The sequence below is a fragment of the Mizuhopecten yessoensis genome, unplaced genomic scaffold (assembly GCF_002113885.1).
Source record: "Mizuhopecten yessoensis strain PY_sf001 unplaced genomic scaffold, ASM211388v2 scaffold2329, whole genome shotgun sequence".
In the NCBI taxonomy this organism is placed as follows: Eukaryota; Metazoa; Mollusca; class Bivalvia; order Pectinida; family Pectinidae; genus Mizuhopecten; species Mizuhopecten yessoensis.
This window is the reverse complement of record NW_018404492.1, coordinates 1808539-1829269: the sequence shown is the minus strand read 5'-3', so window position 1 is coordinate 1829269 and position 20731 is coordinate 1808539.

Below are 20731 nucleotides of genomic sequence, written 5' to 3'. Positions count from 1 at the left end.
CCCCACCCCCCATCGGAAACATCGCTGTAGGTCAGCTGCATTTGGAACATTTGGTTTCTATAGCATTAATACAATACTTCACCACCATACAGACGGAGTAGCTATCAGAAACAGACTATGTGTATTGGATCATATTGATACAATGTCATAGACAGACTAATTAGCTAGGTTTAAAATGACACTGCAACTTTGCCATTATACAATTTTATCACAAAAACAGATAATTTCTGATATCTCGGAATTTGTTCTATGACAGCTTATTTCTATTTGCTTTGATTTTGCTAGGTGAAATTCTGGTCTACATAGAAACATTATGTACGGAATATTCCGTTTTTATACTGACATATTATATGGAATACCATCTTCTTAAAGTACCGTTGTGGCCATAATTAGCACCATTGGCCCTTAAAAAGTAGCTCAAAGGGGGTGCTTATTAAGATCATAGAAAAAGTTGTGCAGTTTCGTTCCCTGTTACCTCTGAAGGATTGAAGGAGGTTTAGAAATCGAATGTATCATCTGCTTCACGGGAAGGACGCCTGTGATCATCATATAAATAATTGACCATGTGAATACATTACTATATATAGAATATCCTGTTCTTTTACAACCAAGATATATGGAACAAAATGTTCACAGTGCCATGCTATATGAAATGTCACGTCCTTTAAGTAACTTGATTTATGGAGAACTTTTTCACCCACAAAAACTATTGGTTTCCTCACTCACGACTCATTGAATAAACCGTCTAGGACTAGGTGAACATTTCTGGTAACCGACTTGTGGGTAATACCCTGGGCATTGTTAGCCCACCATCATCTGATCTGAAAATTCAAATCACCCTGCGTCCGTGGTCCGCCGTCTGTCGTCCGTCCTTAAACAATCCTTGTTATAGGTATTTCTTAAGAAGTACCAGAGGGATCTTTCTCAAATTTTATATGTAGGTTCCCGTTGGTCCTTAGCTGTGCAGGGCAATTTTACAGACTGATCGGATAAACAACATGGCCGACAGGCAGCCATCCTGGATTTTGATAGTGAAAGTTTGTTATCGCTATTTCTCGGGAAGTACGGGAGGGATCTTTTTCAAATTTTAAATGTAGGTTCCCCTTGATCCCTCGTTGTGCATGTTATGTTTTGAGACTGATCATAAAAACAAAATGGATTAAAAGAAGAACTAAACAGATCTTTCTCATATTGCAATGATCGATTCTATTTCTTCCACATTAAGTAATGTACTAGTAAATATGTGAAATGACACTTTGAAAGTTGGCTTTCATACACATCAGTATTAAGTTTAGATAAAAAAATATCTCAAGGTGCATTTTACTGTTAACATGACTCGATCAAACAGATTAGAGGAAAGAAGAGAAAAGATCGAACTGACAAAGAACTAATGAAGATGGTACAAAGGTGGGCGCCAAGATCCCTCTGGGATCTTTTGTTTTATTGGTCTATCTTTTAATTATGATGTCAAGTAGCAATGCTTTGTGACGTCATCTTCAATATGCATTGTGATGTCATTGTTCATGGCAATGTTTCCCTATTGGAATCAGGAATAATGTATTCCTAGGAGAAACATATGGTTTTCTGTATATAGTATATAAGTGTTGTGGGAGAAAAAGGTCCCCAAACTCATGATGGTTGATATTCTTTTATCGGACTCTTGTTCATTAGTTTACAAATAGTAAAAGACACTTGGTAAACTATATTTAAAACAGAATCCTGCATTATCTTGAGACCTGTATGAAGTACACATTTTATGTACCTGTATAAATCAGGACCCTGTCCTTTCTTGATACCTGTACATGTATAAACTACTATTACTTACCTGTTTGAAACAGGACTCTGTATTATGTTGAGACTTGTATAAACTATACCATTAATTTACCTGTCTAAAACAGCACCCTGTATTATCTGGAGAACTGTATAAACTATACCATTAATTTATCTGTCTAAAACAGCACCCTGTATTATCTGGAGAACTGTATAAACTATACCATTATTTACCTGTCTGAAACAGAACTCTGTATTATCTAGAGAACTGTATAAACTAGACTTTCAGTTACCTGTATAAAAAGAAAACAAAAGCACACCAGGTACACACTCAGGGGAGGTAACTGAAGTGTGATTTAGGGTTTGTGCAATGGACAACACAATTTGTCTATTCTCCAACACTTGTATATGCTTCTGTTTTCTGAGCCAATGAAAGTGATAACATATTTTCAAAGTTAATAGAATCTGTTTTGTAATTGTAGACAAATAAAGAGAGTTTAATTAAAAGTGGACTCAACCAACACAGATTTTTTATGTTTGGCCTTACACAAAAGTACTAGTGTTTTGAGCTATAAACTGCATATGCTCCAGGTAAGCCTTGCTGCTATACTGGCAACCATTCATCAATTACCTTTCGTTTTTGTACATCATGTTCTGTAAAAGTACTTCTGCATTCTTCTTATAATTGTTCTCCTGTCACGGAAAAACGTGTTCAAGTGAACGTGAGAGACTAAACTTCACTTTTTTTCATACTCTAACACTGTAATCAAAACTGTCAGCAAAATTCTCAGGACTGACACATGCAAATATCGGCATTTTTTTGTTGATTTTAATTTACTGGTATAGCTTAGAAAATACCAAATATGATACTTGCGTGATAAAGTTGACCTGATTTATATTTACGTAAGAGTACATATTATGGGAAAAGTGCATAGAACATGGAACTTAACGGGATTGAACTGATATTGAAAGCTGGTAATTTCTTGTTACATAAATGTAATCAATTTTTTTTGCAATTTTTGTTTTTAATTAATTACAGGGTGTGAAGTGTTTTGTCCACCGTTGAAAGGGATTGGAGCTGGAGGGTTTGTTCTAAAGATGGAAAATGGTGGCCCAGATACCTGCCTTCAATGACAAGTAAGTGTTAATGGTAGACAGACGGTGTAACACTGATTGACACACTGTCACATAAGATTACTGCTGGGAAGGTCTGCGAAGGAAGTAAGTGACAGGTTAGATAAAACCAAATCAGATCATCTTTCTATGATTGAGAGCATTCCCAGTGGTAGACGCTTGTTGTAGACATCCATTCTGATCAGGAGTTATCTGGTCCCAACTACCATAACAAGGATGTTTCTGCTAGGGGCTCAAGCAGAGAGGTCAGGTTCGATTTGTTTGTGTTTTCTGTCCGTTATGGTCATTTAAGGACGAGTCAGGTTTTGGTGGTTGAGGAAGGCAGCAACCCAGTGGTGGAGGGATCGTGATCGTAGATGATCAGATGCCTTAGGTACTCTCCCACTGCAGCCCCCGAGAGAGGTTGGGAAGACAAGAAAGTTGTAATATAGGTTTTTAGGACTGGACAGAAATGTTTGCGTTGACAGAAAGGTAAAAATGTAGGGCAAGTATTTGGGGCTGGAGCGGAGATACTGAGTTACATAAAGGAGAAAGTCAAGTGAGAAAAGGTTCTGAGAGAAGATGTTTGGGAGACAGGATATGGGCTGATGTTAGAGAAAAGGTTCTGAGAGAAGATGTTTGGGAGACAGTATATTGGCTGATGTTAAAGAAAAGGTTCTGAGAGAAGATGTTTGGGAGACAGGATATGGGCTGATGTTAGAGAAAAGGTTCTGAGAGAAGATGTTTGGGAGACAGGATATTGGCTGATGTAAGAGAAAAGGTTCTGAGAGAAGATGTTTGGGAGACAGGATATTGGGTGACATTAGAGAAAAGGCTGAGAGAGAAGATGTTTGGGAGACAAGATGGGCTGAAGAATGAGTCTGGTAGATAGAGGGACAAAGGAAGGAGAGGTTCAGGTTGATGACAGAAATGGCTAATATGAGGGGTTTGGTTGATGGAGGGACTATAGGGAGAAGAGTTTTTGGTGTCAAAAGTGTTTATATTAGAAGCTTGGTTGCAGGATGGACAACCCGAGGACAGGATATTTTGGTGACAAAGAAGGGTTGATATTAGAGGCTTTGTTGATGGAGGGATTATAAGAAAAGAAGTTTAAATTTGGTGATGGGGATATTAGGGGTTCAGTTGATGGAGGGACCATTGGACCAGAAGTTTGAGTGGCTGACACTAGAGGTTTGGTCGATGGAGGGACTGTGGGGGAAAGGTTTGGGTGACAGGAAGGGCTGACATGGGGGGCTTGGTTGAAAGTCGGACTATGTTAGAAAAGGTTTGGGTGACAGAAGAGTGATGTTAGGGGCTTGGTTGATAGAGGAGTGGAAGGATAGGTTTGGGTGAAGGGAAGGGCTGACATTGGGGGGTTGGTTGATGGAGGGACTTTTAAAGAAAGGTCGGTCATGTCAACATCAGTTAATGTGGCAGGGAAAATGTGTTGTTTTGACTGAAAATTACGAAATGATTATTAAAATCAGCTTGTGGCGTACCATTTTAAGTATCAGTGTGTTGTGCTGGTGTCATATGATCGGTGACACTCCCTGACATAGGAAGCCTGGGTTGATATAGGATTAGATATAAATGGTAGCCCATGACCAATGTGATGTCTCTGCTGCACCAGAAACATACACAAGATCCTGATGTATGGGAAGTCCCTAAACTTCCCTCAGCCTATCTCATAACTCACACAGGTTTCTGTCACCCGAAGGAGAACATCTCGGGAGACATGTACAGATCACTTACATCCAGTGGGGGCTGTGAGATACTGCTGTAAACAAGGCCAGTTATAGTAGCCTGAATTATTTACTTCATTCATCATGGCTCTGGAACCTACTGATAAAACATAAAATCAATTGTTCAGTTGTAAATCTTTTTTATGTAAGCCCAAATGACATGTTTACTCCCTCCCCTTCTTTCCCATTATTTCTGTCTAAAGTATTGGGGATTTCTTTTGGCATTTGAAAGATGCACTGTAAACCTTTGACTGAAATAACTATCTTTGTACACAGATGGGTTCAAATTAAGTTCACATGCATGTTTAGAATAATTTCAAAGTTGTTTATGAAGAGTTGGGGTGGGGAGGGGGACAGATTTATCTTCTGTTTTCTGTTCACCATTATATAATATTGATCAAAATGGCTCAAACTGCATGACCACAAAATATCAGCCATTGGAACAGCATTGTATGACCGTAGTTGGCCAGTGTTCCAGTCTGATAGATAATAAAATAAATGATGAGGACAGTATATAACTGTCGAGAGCAGGTGATCTAGAACTTCACCAGCAGGCATGAAACATAACAACAATACTGGTATAATAGTGGGCGATGGTCTGTTGATGAATCTGAATCACAGACAAGCTTGTCACCAAAGTGATGTGCTGAGAGACAAATGGTGTGTGAATTTTATAAGACAAATGTGATAGCTTCAGATTTGTGTCATCTAGTTAACAGTGACCAGAAGACAAATACATGCCACAAGGATTTGTCACACACACCACTGGTTAGATCGGTCTCTTCACATTAAGTTCATGCTCAGGAGGAACCAGGATACGAAGCCCCATCACTGTCAGGGAGGTCGCTACATCACTGCTGGGCTAATGCAGAGAAGTCTCTGCCTCAGTGTTCATGTCTTTTTCTGTAACATGAAAGTTAAGAAGGTTATGGATAGAGGATGTCATAAAAATTATAGAATGCATACACATTTTTTCCCTCCGAATTATATGTTTTAATATGTTTTTAAGGTTTTCTCTAATTAACTTTCCAAAGTTAATCCATAGATGGGCAAATTAGGTGCAGTATCCATTATCTGTCTTCCTGTTTCAACGTTAGCAACTTTTTGTGAATAACCCAGAGGCCTACTGTCATGATATTTGGTCAATAGCATGCTTGGGTGTAGGACAATCAATATTTTTTTTAACTGTGTGACCGTGACCAAATTTCAAGGTCAGTGTTCAAATGTATATAAACTTTTTAAAAAACTTCTGGGTTTTTATTTGATAATTTTCCTCACATTGGTAAATACGCATTCATGTCACAGCACTTTACTCAGGTTGTGCTATATGAACCAGCTGTATACAACTCCTGAATATCCAGGAGACCAAGGGTCATGATATTTAGACTGAAGCATGTTGTTGTTGTATGTAGGGGTGGGGATAGTTCAAATGAGTAGCCTTTTTGAAGGTTACTTGAACAGGAACTTAGTTTTCACATCTGGATTAAACTCTGTCCAAATGAATACATAATCTATATTAACATTTCCACTACACGTTCCCCTGTAAGCATTACCAGAAGAAATTGTGTTCATAGAGCTATATGAATGCAAATTTGATCAGTGTCATTTTGAAGCTTCTCCTTCTGCCTCGGATAACATTACACAACCATTGGAAGCAAACATTTTGGTGATGTTAGGCTGTTCCAGGAATCTCTTTTGCACGGAAGACACAGACACTTTAATATTGAAAATATAAGGGAATATCTGTATTTAGGTTAATAACTAAAATTAAGACTGTATCAATGTTCATACCAGCAAAAAAATGCCGTCTAATCCTTATATGAACAGAAAGCCATCAAAGTGCACACTTGTACTGCTTCAGAATTTGTTATAAGATAGAGGATGGATATTTAATGGATGTGAAATGTAGGCGGGTGTTATTTTCAGAGATAGGAAGGTATATAACACTTACTATTAATATTATCATCATAGTTATCTGATAGGGTAATAAGCCAACTAGTTAATCGTGCATCACCTCAAGTATTCAATCACGAATCATTGCCTTAGATAACATAACGTCTGGTAGGGTACATCAACTAAAGACTCCTGTATAAACCAGATGATACGTCCTGTGTTAAGTGAAAAATTATATAAATAAATTTTGTTTTTGAAAAAAACACCATTAGTAAATTAAGATCTTTAAAACGTTCGTATGTTACTTTTTTCTCTCTCTAAATTTGTTTCAAGCAACCATCATACTTGTCTCTGCCTTTTTATGGTGCAAGTTAATAAATATTGCAGTCACATATTGATTCAAAACCCTTTAAAAGATTTCAAATGCTTGCAGGACGTTCTGTGATTGTCGGCTCTGGGCACCATCAATCATATTTGAGTGTAAAAGTTTATTTAGGTTAGATTTCAATGCAGGATTTCACTTGTCGGGTCGTTCAGGTTGTACCTGCTGCATGAAAGGCCAACTGTTGATTCAGGTTGCAAGAAAGGTTAATTGTTGACGACACCATTTGATACCTGAGAAAGACGTATGGTGTGCCTTCAGTACACAACACTTTGTCTCTGTGGGGGTCTAGGGGGGAGGCATCTGTGTCAGCAGTTTCGTGAATGCTGCATTCGATACATCTGATATGCAATATATAATCCATCACTTCGCCTTTTTATATGTAAAGAATTAGACATGTCCTCAGATGCCATGCAGAGATACTGTAATATATTCACTCTCTTAATTTCCTAGATTTGTATATGGAGATGATAATGTATTCTTCCCTATCTTTATATATGTTTTATTAGATTTTTGTGGTTATTCTATCATTCTGTTTGCCAGACAGATGCATATGTATACCCCACCACACAAGATCCGTGATAAATGGACAGATATCGACAGTCATTTCTCCTATCTCCGACACGGCTAACATGTAATTTTATATTCACCCACAGACAAAACGTTGAAAAAATATGAATTTAAATGAGGTTTTTAATCATAATTCTGACATGGTAGAGTGACCTGTGATCTACTAAGGTCAAACCCGATGACCTCTCAGTGGTGACACATGAGAACTCCGGGAGGTAAAACGACCAGTTGTGCGTCTGTGTGTAGATTATCTGTGTGTTTAATGCACACACAAAAAGTTGGTCACCAGGCTAAATAAGAATTCACTTGATGGAAACGATGCTTCAAGAGTTGCTACTCGTCTTTTTACTTTTATTTACAAAATAAATTAGTTGAGCATACTTCAAATTGCTATGAAACCAGTTGTATACTAGTTTTAGGACTACAAGGCACTTCTAAATTGAATCACTCTAATACAATGTAGTCATTGTTGGTAATTCTAAGTTAGCCAGGAAATAGCTTATTTGAAAAGTAAATTCACTTGAGTAATGAGTCGACACACTTAAGCACTATCACTTCCAGCAGTTATCAGACAGATATATGCTCTTTAAATGTCTACATTACTATTGTACAGTGTTATATGGATAATATTTTTTGTATGGGGATCTAGATTGGGGGGGGGGGGGGTTGAACATGTGTGGATGTGATCCAATTCTCAGTCAGGTGAAACATGCAGAGCAATTTGATATGGGGTGATTTAGGAGGACCAGGGAGACACTGACACTGACCACAGCTTCCAATTTGAGAGAGAAGAGCTAACCATGAATGGCAGACTCACAAAGAATGGATCAAAGTGGATAAACTAAGAGCCTTAAGATGAGAGTGGCATTGCCTGCAGGCTCAGAAGCTACAGTTTGATCAGCTGTTGGACAATGTTCTGGAGGCAGTTCTTTCAGGGAACATTATAAACAAGAAGATGAGAGACTTGTCTTCTTTGTCTATAAGATGGAGTTAGAGCTGTTCGAAGAGGAGGGCATGGAAGGTGGCAGACAGAGGGAAAATAGGAGAAACAGGCGGTAAAGTAAGATAGGGAATATTGGAAAACATTTGAGACAGTTGACAAAACAATATAGTCAAGGAATAGACAAAGTGAATTAGCCTCTCAGCAAACCAAATGATGGTTTGAAAAAAGGTCACGTCCTTGAGGATGGGAGAAACTAATGAATAGGAAGGCTATTGTCAGAAACGTTAGGGCATGTTCAGCACATGGATCCATTGTTGTGCCATAAAATATGTTAAGAACTGCCCAATTTTACAGAAGATGCCATGAAAACTGTTTTTGAGTCACAGCAGAATGATTCATCATATCAAAGAAAGAGAACTCGAGAAACTCCAGCCAATTCAGAAAAACATAACTCCAAAATGTGCAATGGAAAGTAGGTCCGAATAGCAAGCACATGGACATCTCAGTACGGAAAAGGGTATTGCTGGAGTGTCTGGATGAGAAGAACATACCATTGTACTAACCCATATCACCAAGGCGGCAAGGGACAACAAAGCTCAATCAGGCAAATGCCTTGCACCTATACTTCATCAGTTGGTGGAGTTGATGCTGGAAAATTATTGTATAACGGAGAAGTTAGGAGCAAAGAGAAGGATGACTTTGGCTATCTCAGAGAATGCACTTCACCATCAGTGACTTCATGACTGCATGCTTGGTAAGAACAAGCGATATGGATCGACGCTTTGAGCACAATATCAGTGATCATCTTTGCAGCTGTCATGAACAAAACCCGGTGAAAAGATGAGCAGGGAGCTTTAAACAGCAGCAGACAAACATTAGACAACCACCAAGAAGGACCTTTACAGATGGTGTAGTGTAGGTAACAAAAAAGAGGGGTTTTATAGGACAAACCCTAAGATAACAAGAAGGACCTTTAGAGATGGTGTAGTGTAAGTAACAAAAAAGAGAGGTTTTATAGGACAAACCCTAAGATAACAAGAAGGACCTTTAGAGATGGTGTAGTGTAAGTAACAAAAAAGAGAGGTTTTATAGGACAAACCCTAAGATAACAAGAAGGGATGGCCACCATAGCTACCGATAAATTCTCATTTTGCAAATTCAAATCCTCACAAATAAACCATTTAAAGTCCAGTTGCGTAAGAATGAAAGTGAGTTTATTTAAAATATCAAAAATAGTGTGTACAGTTTTAGACAGGTTTAGATCCTGAGTAATACATGTACATGTATGGTAAAAAAAACATATCACCGTCCCCCAATGATGTGGTTAACCTGAGAATTTCAGTTCACAAACTAATTACAGTTCCCCCCAGTGGCTATAACCCTGAGAACTAGAGGTTCATCAGACTTTCCTACACCTTGTCTGAACAATAAACTGCAGTCTCTCAGGTACATAGGTAGATGACAGTGATTAACTGGTACATTTACCAGTGTCACTGCTCCGGTGACAAGTTATTAAAAACCTGCCTGGCATGGCATAATTTTGAGGTAAATACATGTATGTACGGAAATTAAATTTTTTGAGTTGATAATGGTCATTGTCTGTCAGAAAGTTTTAGGCGGTAGTTTACCAGGTCCTGGTATTGACCCATGCTGTCAGACCTGGCAGCACGTAATTAGGGAGGATGAGTACACCTGTAGAAAGGTGCATACAGACTAGGCTAGACAGGTAGCTATACCTCAGGTGTAAAAAAACTGTACGTCCTCGCATAACTCATGTAACTATTTTGTGTGAAATAGGCTCTTCTCACATTTAGCTGATGTAGCGTTTTAAAGTCGTTACATTGGTTAAAAAAATGAGTAGTTTCTGCAGACCTGTTTCTGACACCTGACTTAAGGCTAGACTGTTTGCTCAACTAGACCTGCACAATTCTCTTTATTTATATTTATCAAAACAAATACTTCTCTCTCAAATACAGTATCTTGAGAAAGCCTGTCTGCCAATGGAAATATTGTAATTTACTCATTCACCCCTGAAAACACATTTGAACTCTTCCAATTCAAAGGTTGGAATAGTTCATTATGAAATTTCAGGGGTGAATGAGTTAAATCTCTGATATCAAGCATATCTTTAAGTAGCATTGGTAATCATTTGAAGCTTATGTCAGTGGTAATTACCGTAAAACTAAACTTTACTGTCACCTGACTTCAAGGACACACTGTAGTATCTGACATGATTTTATGACCTCTAAAATAATTGTTTTACAATCTGCAATGAAGATTGGGGATATAAAGGCCAGGTTGTGTATCCATCTGTCTGTCCATCAATCTGTCTAGACAAAATCTTGTTCAGACAAGGCCTCCTACAGGATAGAATTGTGTACCTGTGGTTACTTTTTCCATCTGGTTATTGTAAGCCAACCATTTTCTTCTGCAGCTTATATTGGATTTTTTTTTTTGGCAACTTCAAAGATATGATAATGTAACTCGGGAGGTTCATCTGTGCTTATTTTTTTCAGTCCAGCTATTTTTCTGTTTCATCTAAACTTTTAGCCAGAAATAGCCCTTTTTAAGTTTACAATCTGTCCTCAAACAACTCTTGTCATCGCTATTTCACAAGAAGAACAGAACAGAGCTTTCCCATGATTTATATAAGGGCTCTCCTTGCTCCATAATTATGTATGTTTCATTTTGAGACTGATGGAAAAAGGAAATAGCTATCAGGCAGCCATCTTGAACTTTGACAGTTCAAGTTTGTTTTTGCTATTTCTCAAAATGCCCTTGAACGATCTTTCTGATATTTCATTTGTAGGTAACCCTTGGACTGTAGTTGTGCTTGTTAAATTTTGGGACTGATCAAAAGAACATAATTGCTTCAAAGTTGCCATCTTCTATTTTGGCAGTATAAGTTTGTGATATGTTTCTCAAGATAAGGTTCAGAGATGTTTCTAAAATTTCAAATGTATATATATCCCTTGTATAAGTAAGTCATTTCTGTTCACAAGTGTTAGGCTTCCAAGGGTACATTCTCTTGAATAAAAGCCAGAAAGCAGGACTCTTTCTTGTTGACAATCTGATAGAGAAAAGAAAAGATAATTAAAACTACAGAAAAGTAATTAAAACCATATTATGGGGGAAAATCAGTCTCCATACGACCGAACAAAAAAAACTATATATAAAAAGGGTTGAAATAGTCCAGTATGGAACAAAACAAGAGACGCAGCTCGATAAATACAAAATACCTTGACAAACTTGAGCAAACTAACAAATGAGTGATGGTGGGCACCAAGAAATATCTTGTTATTTTAGAGGTATAAGACGCCAACAACTTGAAGCTCTGTGAGAGCGTAACAAAGGTGTAGGATGACATCGGAACCAAAAGTAAACAACACCGATAGTTGGTTACAAGAACACAATTTATGTAAATAAATAATAAAAAGCCATGGGAACAGGGTGGAGTTGTCTTCACTTACAAAAGATGCTAATTTTAGTGACATTATTACGGGTAGATAAAATGGTTTGTTTTAACCTTTGTGCAGAAGTATAATAAACTTATGCAAATGTGCGTCCTGATAATTCTATATGGTGTTTATGTAGTAATCGGAGAGACATCAGCCACTACACTGAAGGACACAGACAATGGGACACCAACAAAACCTGTTGTGACACTCACATGTCAACACCAGTGTTCTTTAGATGACTTTCAAAAGACCAATCAAGCTTCCTTTTACGTTTTTTTAACCATTTGATAAACTTCGCTAATCTTGCATTTTTATCGTTAACTTTCGTCTCAAATACTTTTGAAGATTACCATTTGACATTCCGCCTTATTTTCTCACCATCTGAGAGAAAGCTCATACGAGTCCTTATTGATATTGTGGCAGATTTTGTTTCAGTAAATGTCCAAAATAAATATATATTTTACCTTTTATCAAAATTAGTCAATATTATTTTTACCATCAATCCTTGGTCACATACAAGTGAACTTAAAGCTAAACTGTTTAAAAAACACGAAAAAAGACCCTACTTTAAAATGGTATATTTTGAGCTTTTCTTTCAGATGAAATCACCAGATCTTAGGAAAAAGGCATAGTGAAGCAAATTCATTTGTTGAAAATGCTCAATTTTAGAATCCAAAATAGGGAGAATGTGTTAAGTATGCTTTAACTGACTATTTAAAAAACAATTAAAAGAAGCCAAGTGCGAAAGACAGGGCTAATAGAAGGCTACATCTGTAAATTTCCTGTTACATCAACAGTAGGAGCTATAAGGGGCAATCACATCTTAAGAAAAAGAGTAAAAACAGGGGAGATAACTGTCTACATAGCATTATACTGATTACCATAAGAATGGGGAGGTAGCTAGTGCACCGTTAGTGGGGCGGGATGGGAGGACGTGTTACCTGGCCTGTGACAAAGACTGACCTTGAGAGTCAGCTTTGTGGGAAAATGGCTTTCCTTCACCCTAAGTTCACGTCTTGTATGACACACACAGTGGAACAATGCAAAATATAACACTGGAGAGAATAGAACCAACAGTGGCCTTAATTTATTCTGGCTGGAGACGTTTAAAAAAACGTATAAAAATCTATACCTGATGATTTTCATGCTGATTAAAAACTGAAAATCATAAATCAGGTTGGTACGGTGTCCTATATAAATAACACCACTGTGAACTCCCTCACCATCGTACTGTGTACAGACAATGTATGTACCTGGTAGATTGGAGATACTGCTGGCAGAAAATGGGGGCAAACAATTGACATTTGTTATAGAAAGTACTTTATATCATCAGCTTTCTATACATTACAATATTGAGACAAAATGTATGTACAAATTCTTAATAGATATTAGTATTTAACAAACTGGTTTATTAAATATTTGGATATTGCGTTTCACTATCTATTTTCAAAGTTCAAGGTCATTGTAACTAAAAAAAACATTTTCTTGTCAGGTTTCTAACTTCAGAACAAATGGGCACCAATTTGACATGTGAGTTGCCCCTGGAAAAAGAGAAAGAACATTACAATTTTAGGAGTTGCTTTATGTGCGAGTTTCCCTAGAGAAGAGGAAAAAATGCTCTTGATTTTCAGCATGGTGAGCCAAAGGTCATGGTCAAGGTCAAGGTCACTGTAACTGAGATAAAAAAAAATCATAAAAAAAAAATGTCCAGATACTTAGGGAAGAGGAATTAACCCTATTGATTTTGTCTAAACAAGATCATTGTTATTAAAAATACAAAATTCCCTTCCTTTACCTAGTAATCCCACTAAGCTTAGACTTGGCTCCAAAGGAGAAAAAGAACCCTGTTTATTTTGGATGTGGTTTGTCAAAGTCAAGGTCAATGTTACTAAAAAGCATTGTCTTCATAGCAGCCAAATTTGAGGCAACAAAATCCCACTAGAAATAATTACAATAGCAAACATTTCAGAAGCACTGAACCCTTCCTTATGAAAATCACTTATTTATAATCTACAAATATTGATCAAGGTTTTTCTAGGGGAAATGCTGCTCCTGGCAACTCTCGTTATATATAGACTTGCAGCATTGTTTATTGATGAACATACAACTATAAGTGAAATCTTTTAATTCACTCTCTTCATTATTTCTGAGATAATTAATGGATGTGACCTTAATTTTAGTGTAAAACCATTAAAGAAATGACAGTTATACCTTAAACATGGCACATTATATTATCTTATATCATCATGCTTTTGCCCATTTTTTACTGTGGTCATCAACCAGTCTTCTGTTTTGTGACGTGGATTAAGATCTCACCAGCAGGCATCTGACAAGACTACACCCTTGAATGTATAATTTAAATTACCTTCTATTTTTTTTATCAAGACAAGGCTCGCTAAGAAACTAAATATGAAAGCGGAAACATAATATGAAGGCACTGTATGTTCTGGGTAAATAAACAGCACTAAAGCGGCAATCAAAGAGCAATTTGTTGGCGTGTGCGGATGGCCAATGAGATGATGACGGGATTGTACATCATAACAAGGTATCTGGAGTGTCTTAGCTGTCTTAATGGAAACATAAATTGTTCACTAACTCTTGATTTACACCGAGCTGTGTCATATTGGAGCCCGAATTGTTTATAATTCCTAGCTCTGTGGTGTTGGTAGCTGGGTAAATGGAGCTACGAATCCTCATAGATGGGCAGTGTGCTTGCTGTGATGATTGCGTCCAGGGTAGACGCCTTCATTGCTGCTTGTTCTTGTCTTGTAAAAGGGCACCATGCAATTTTCTACCAGTGCCTTATCCATCATCACAGTTCGATGGAGGTCTGATTCAATTAGGAGCCTCCCATCAACCAATCAGCTGAAACCTTCCAGCTTAGTTGAGTAGAATTACATTCAATAACACATAGACAAATTTTCCAAACTGTACTGAGGCCCCCATGATGGTCATGTTTCTTTGTTTTTATAAGATCAGGGTTTTGTAGCGAACACTATGCTACAACCTCTTACCAGTCCTTGTTTTCCATAATTAGCCCAATAAATGAAATTATGTGTATAGCTAGAAGTTTTTCTCTGCTGAAAATCCAATTATGGATTCTTTGACGCTGTACTCCTCAGCAACAGTAGCTTGTTTTGTCCGTGTAAGGCGTGATGCTTGTTAAACCATCTTTGGCCCGGTTAAAATACTCAATAAAGTTATACAGAAAATTAGTTTGTTACTTAAATTAAATTTTAATTTTAATTGAGAATGTTTTATGACAAATTATATAAAACTGAAAAAAAGTCATGGCCAAAGGTTCACATTGGCTAGCTTTATAGCTGACTCAAAATACCCTTAGTAGCACGCTCTACCGATTGCCTTGTAAGAACATCAATTCCTGGAGCTTTATGTCTACCTGATATATATGACCTTGAACTATTAATATCTTCATGCCTGGTTGTTTTTTGTGACCTTCAGATGTTGAAAGTATTTGCCATGTGTGACATTGACATTTTAGGAGCCTTGATGTGTTGCCAAGTGTGTCCTTGAACTGTTGAGAACTCAAATTTGTTTCATTGCGTGACCATGAAATATACAGAAGTTCACACGGAGCTTCTCTGTATGGCCTTGAACTCTCAATCATGTGTGACTATAAATTGACATGATTTTGGCAATGTTGACATACATGTAGTTTTTACCTTGTGGGGAGACCTTGCAATGGTCAGAAGCTTACTTGATCTGCTGTGTGACATTGAGTTGACATGACCTTGGAAATGTTGACACATCTTGCTCTTTGTGACCTTGAAATGTTTGAGGAAACAATTTGGGCTGGTTTTTATGACCTTGAATTCTTAGTCCTGTGTGATTTTGAATTGACATGTCCTTGACAATCTTGACAATATTGGTCCTGTGTGACCTTGAAATGGCCTGACCTGTTTGACCTTGAAATGCCTTGATCCTCTTGCCTGATTGCCTTCTGTGATGATCAAATTTTGACAGCAAACATCAGTGTTGAAAGAAGGAAAACCATGCAGGTGTGAAAATGTACAATATCTTATAAAATAGAAACAAGATGATGTCTCTTCGTACATATTTCCATTTACTACACCAAGGAGAAGATAAATACTGCCCTGTAAGTTTAATAAGTCATAAATGTTGCAGACATTTACCACTTTGAAAAACGGAACAGACATTTTATATTTTTAAAGCAAAAACGGAACAGACATTTTATAATTTTAAAGCAACTGTTTGGTATCTTGATCGTTGAAAAATTTCAAAATGTGGTAAAACAAATTAAAAAGTGCTAATTATCTTATATACTTTGACAATGATTTCTTTGTCACTGCTCTACATCAAGTTAATGTCTAACTCATTACATGGGTTTCTTAGATAGTTGTTTCCATTTCGCCCATTTATTGCTATCTTAACGTTTAGAAACAGTCGAGAATAAAGTCACTTTTTCTTCAAAAAGCATTTACTTTATTATCATGATCAGAATATGTGACACAAAATGTTATGGCCAATTTTAGTGATATGGATACTTAAATTTCGAGAGATAAAATTTATAAATTTGTGATAAGAATGTGTATTTTCTACTTAAACACATCAGCAATACTGCTGAATGGGGCTTAATGCATTCACAGATTGTATACAACTATTCATATCGAATATTAAAAAAACCCACTTTAGTATGTTTCAGCTCCATCCCCCTGGATTAAGATTTGTTTCACCAGCGTGGCAGGGAATCCCACTAGATCAGGTTACATATCCCCGTGGATATAATTGTACAGATCGTGGATATAATTGTACAGATCGGTGTGATGTTATCACTGAAGCTTTCACCAAATTGGGCAATCCTATCCACTGTGTACGGGAGCCTGTCAGTCAGTAGCTATCTGTTCCGACACTAAGGGAGATAACATTGAGTGTTATCGTAAGACACCTGGGTAGGACCCCCTCCCCCACTCACTAATATTGTAAGCCTCCTCTCCCGATATTCCTCATTACAGGTTGTCTGTCAGACAGTATATGATATAATTGTAAGGGAACAGCCGTAATTTCCAGATCGGATAGAGTTCCAGGGTATCATTATGATGTAGCAACCCTCTTCCTGCCCTTTAACACACTGTCCTGATTGTTTTCTCTAAAATACTTCAGAGATGAAATTTTATCTTCTACAGGTGAGTAGATCACTGACCGAAAGTGGACATCCAAGGTCATCAGGTATCAAGGTCAAAGCTGGTGACTGTCCATTAAGTCAATAATCCCGTACTTGAGTCCCCCCTGTGTATGTCGCCCGGAGCCACGATAGTGTCTGGTAGAAGCCTGCTTGGATGGTTACAGGTACACAAAGTATACCTAATCTAAATAGTCAACAGTGGAAAAATAAACAATACCGTACTATAAAGTAGAAACAAAAACAAAATCTCACTCGCTTACTATCTGTCCCCGTTCGTCCCTGATAGAACATGTATACTCCTGCATTGCAGTATCATGCACCAGAGCCGCTAATGTTGTCACCGAGAAGCAAACATCATTAGCTATTAACATGTTCAGCCGATAGTGTTATTCTATCCTACACAAATTATCAAGGATTCAAATGTCATCAACATTTGCAGTAGCTCAACTATGTAACAACTGCTGTGATTTACCCCAGATGTTCAGATAGGCATCTATTTAAATTAAATACTTACATGTACATCATAACCAATTTGAAAGTTTGAGCAATTAAATCTTAACTTATTTAGTTCTCAATTATTAGCTGACCTGGAGCACTGGAGACTAGAGATAGCATTTCCTGAAACCTACCAATGCAAGTTTCTAAGTATTGTCTCTGCATAGAAAACTAATTTTAAAGATGGCGTCTATTGATGTTTTGGTTCAAACTTCAATATGTTGCCTTGGATCTGTAACACTGCCTTAGGAGCTGTTGGCAGTGCAGCACCATTTCCCCTATCCCAATAGAAAGTTTGATCATTCTACAAATCTGAAACAAAATTAATGCCAGCTTTTTGGTAGAAAAAACCCCACAGTAACTTCATTGAAAGCAGCATTTATAATGTATCCACTTACATTTTACACCTATCTTTCTCTTTTTTTTTATCATAAAATGAAACTTTTAAATGTTTCCAAAAGAGTTTTACAGGTATCTTTAAGGGGTTTTGTATTAGCATAGCAATATAACAGAAATATCTGTTGTCATCTACCCATCTATCTGGCGAAGTTTATCATCGGCCCACCTGGTGATAAACGGGTACAGGAAGTGGTAATTGTGTAATTTACATGAATTTGAATTTTGGTGTTTGGGGGATGTACAGTTGTGTGACATTGATGGACTTGTTATGTCCTGTAAGTGGTATGAGTAGGAAGTCCTTGACATTTCTAGGTCAAAGGAAAGTTTCAAGGCCATAGGGTAGTAAAGCATGACACTTACGATGATGTTGGATTTCAAATGTTTCTTTCCGTCATTAAAAAGAAGCCCTTAATAATTCAAGTTTTTTATTTTTATAAATAAAGGACATTTTAAGATCTTAAGGCAACCAAGCATGACACTTAAGAAGTTGTTGGTTTTGATTTGTTTCTTTTGGTTTTGTAAAAGTAGTCTGTGACATTTCATGGCCAAAATTGATAAATCTAAGGTCAACGGGCAGCCAAGCGTTACACTTCAGGAGATGTTAGGTTTCAGATATTTCTTTCTGCTTGAAAACTTTGACAACTTTGAATAGAAAATCTGATGGATGTCTGCCAAAATATTTGCTGGAGGATGAGAAAACAGAGTTATCATATGGCTTAATTATTGAGACATTACTATGCTGAGCGTTAATGATATTTCTTTTTACTCAATTAATAGTCATTATAATGATACAGAGCCACTGTATCATGTATGTGTAACACTTGTTTAAAGTTTTACAAGCAGTCATACATGTTTCACATTCTCTTCTTTAATGTCTCAAAACATTTATATAGAGTCATAAATGATTTTATGTTCCCTGAAGAAATAGGCTTCCTTTTTGCTGTATTGAGGAGAGAAAAAAATCACCCACGAATGTTCAAGAGGGAAAGTTTCATCAAAATGTGCACTCAACACCTGATGGTATGTCGGATGTTTGATCCTAATTGTTCAGTAAAATCTGCATTGTCACTAGTTGTAACTGTTTGCAGGTCAGAGGTGCACCCCACCCTGTACACGGCGCTTGTTGTAAGAGGCAGAGAGTAATAACTTACCTTGGAAGGTAGCTGTTTGCACAGTTCCTAAATCACAATAGCGCCACTATTTGAATAAAAACATCTCATTTTATGAGATTTGGGTCAAGATCATTTGATAGTTTTTCTTAACAATCTCGCTAAGTTTTGCAGTCTTTGGTAGAAAACGGTAGACTTACGTCAACACTTCTGGAGTCTGTAAAGGTTGTAATGTCTGAGGAAGTTACCTACTTTCTACCAAAAAGTGCCCTGTCCATAGCTCAATTTGTAGCTCAAGAACTTGTGGATTGAGAGGTAACCTACTTTCTACCAACAAGTGCCCTATCTATTGCTCCATTTGTAGCTCAAGAACTTGTGGATGGAGAGGTAACCTACTTTCTACCAACAAGTGTCCTGTCTATAGCTCCATTTGTAGCTCAAGAACTTGTGGATGGAGAGGTAGCCTACTTTCTACCAACAAGTGCCCTGTCTATAGCTCCATTTGTAGCTCCAGAACTTGTGGATTGAGAGGTAGCCTACTTTCTACCAAAAAGTGCCCTGTCCATGGCTCAATTTGTAGCTCAAGAACTTGTGGATGGAGAGGAAACCTACTTTCTACCAACAAGTGTCCTGTCTACAGCTCCATTTGTAGCTCAAGAACTTGTGGATGTAGAGGTAACCTACTTTCTACCAACAAGTGCCCTGTCTACAGCTCCATTTGTAGCTCAAGAACTTGTGGATGGAGAGGTATCCTACTTTCTACCAACAAGTGTCCTGTCTACAGCTCCATTTGTAGCTCAAGAACTTGTGGATGTAGAGGTAACCTACTTTCTACCAACAAGTGTCCTGTCTACAGCTCCATTTGTAGCTCAAGAACTTGTGGATGGAGGGGTAGCCTACTTTCTACCAACAAGTGCCCTGTCTATTGCTCCATTTGTAGCTCAAGAACTTGTGGAGTGAGAGGGAAACTACTTTCTACCAACAAGTGTCCTGTCTATAGCTCCATTTGTAGCTCAAGAACTTGTGGATTGAGAGGTAACCTACTTTCTACCAACAAGTGTCCTGGTGATTTCAAAATTCCTATACAGAAAAAACTGCTTAAATCGTCCATAAGAATGATACAGCTTGTAACCATATCTTTATTTGAATCATCTTTGGTTGAGATAGATTCTACTGTTTGGATTCGGATCTGGATTTCACAGAGTTGTCAACACTCTGGCCTTCTATGCATATGTCTGGAGTATGAAATCTTACACCGAGACTGCATTGAATGTTCAAACAAAGTGTTTTTCTCTTGCCCATACAACCAGCTTCTGATAGAATAGTCCCCTCAGATTCGTCACAAGAAAATATTACAAATACATGACTGGCTCTACTTTTTCTGTTTTGGTTGTTTAATTACTAATCTGGTAGAACTGGGATTGGGTGCATTAGAATTCTAACACCGAAAATTTCTATAAAAAAAAAAAAAATTGGAAACTATTGAAGTAGAAAACTAAGGCAAATCTGAGTGGCATACAAGTTTCCATTGCTGGTACAGGCTGGAGGCAAGGTTTTCCAATCAAAGAAGTGTTTTTAGCTAATCAGGGCAAACAACCATTTTTGTAAAGCCTCATTTTGAAAATTTATTACTGTGATCAATTTTACTAGACAATTGAAGTGATTTGAATCCAGTTGAACCAAGTTATGTCAG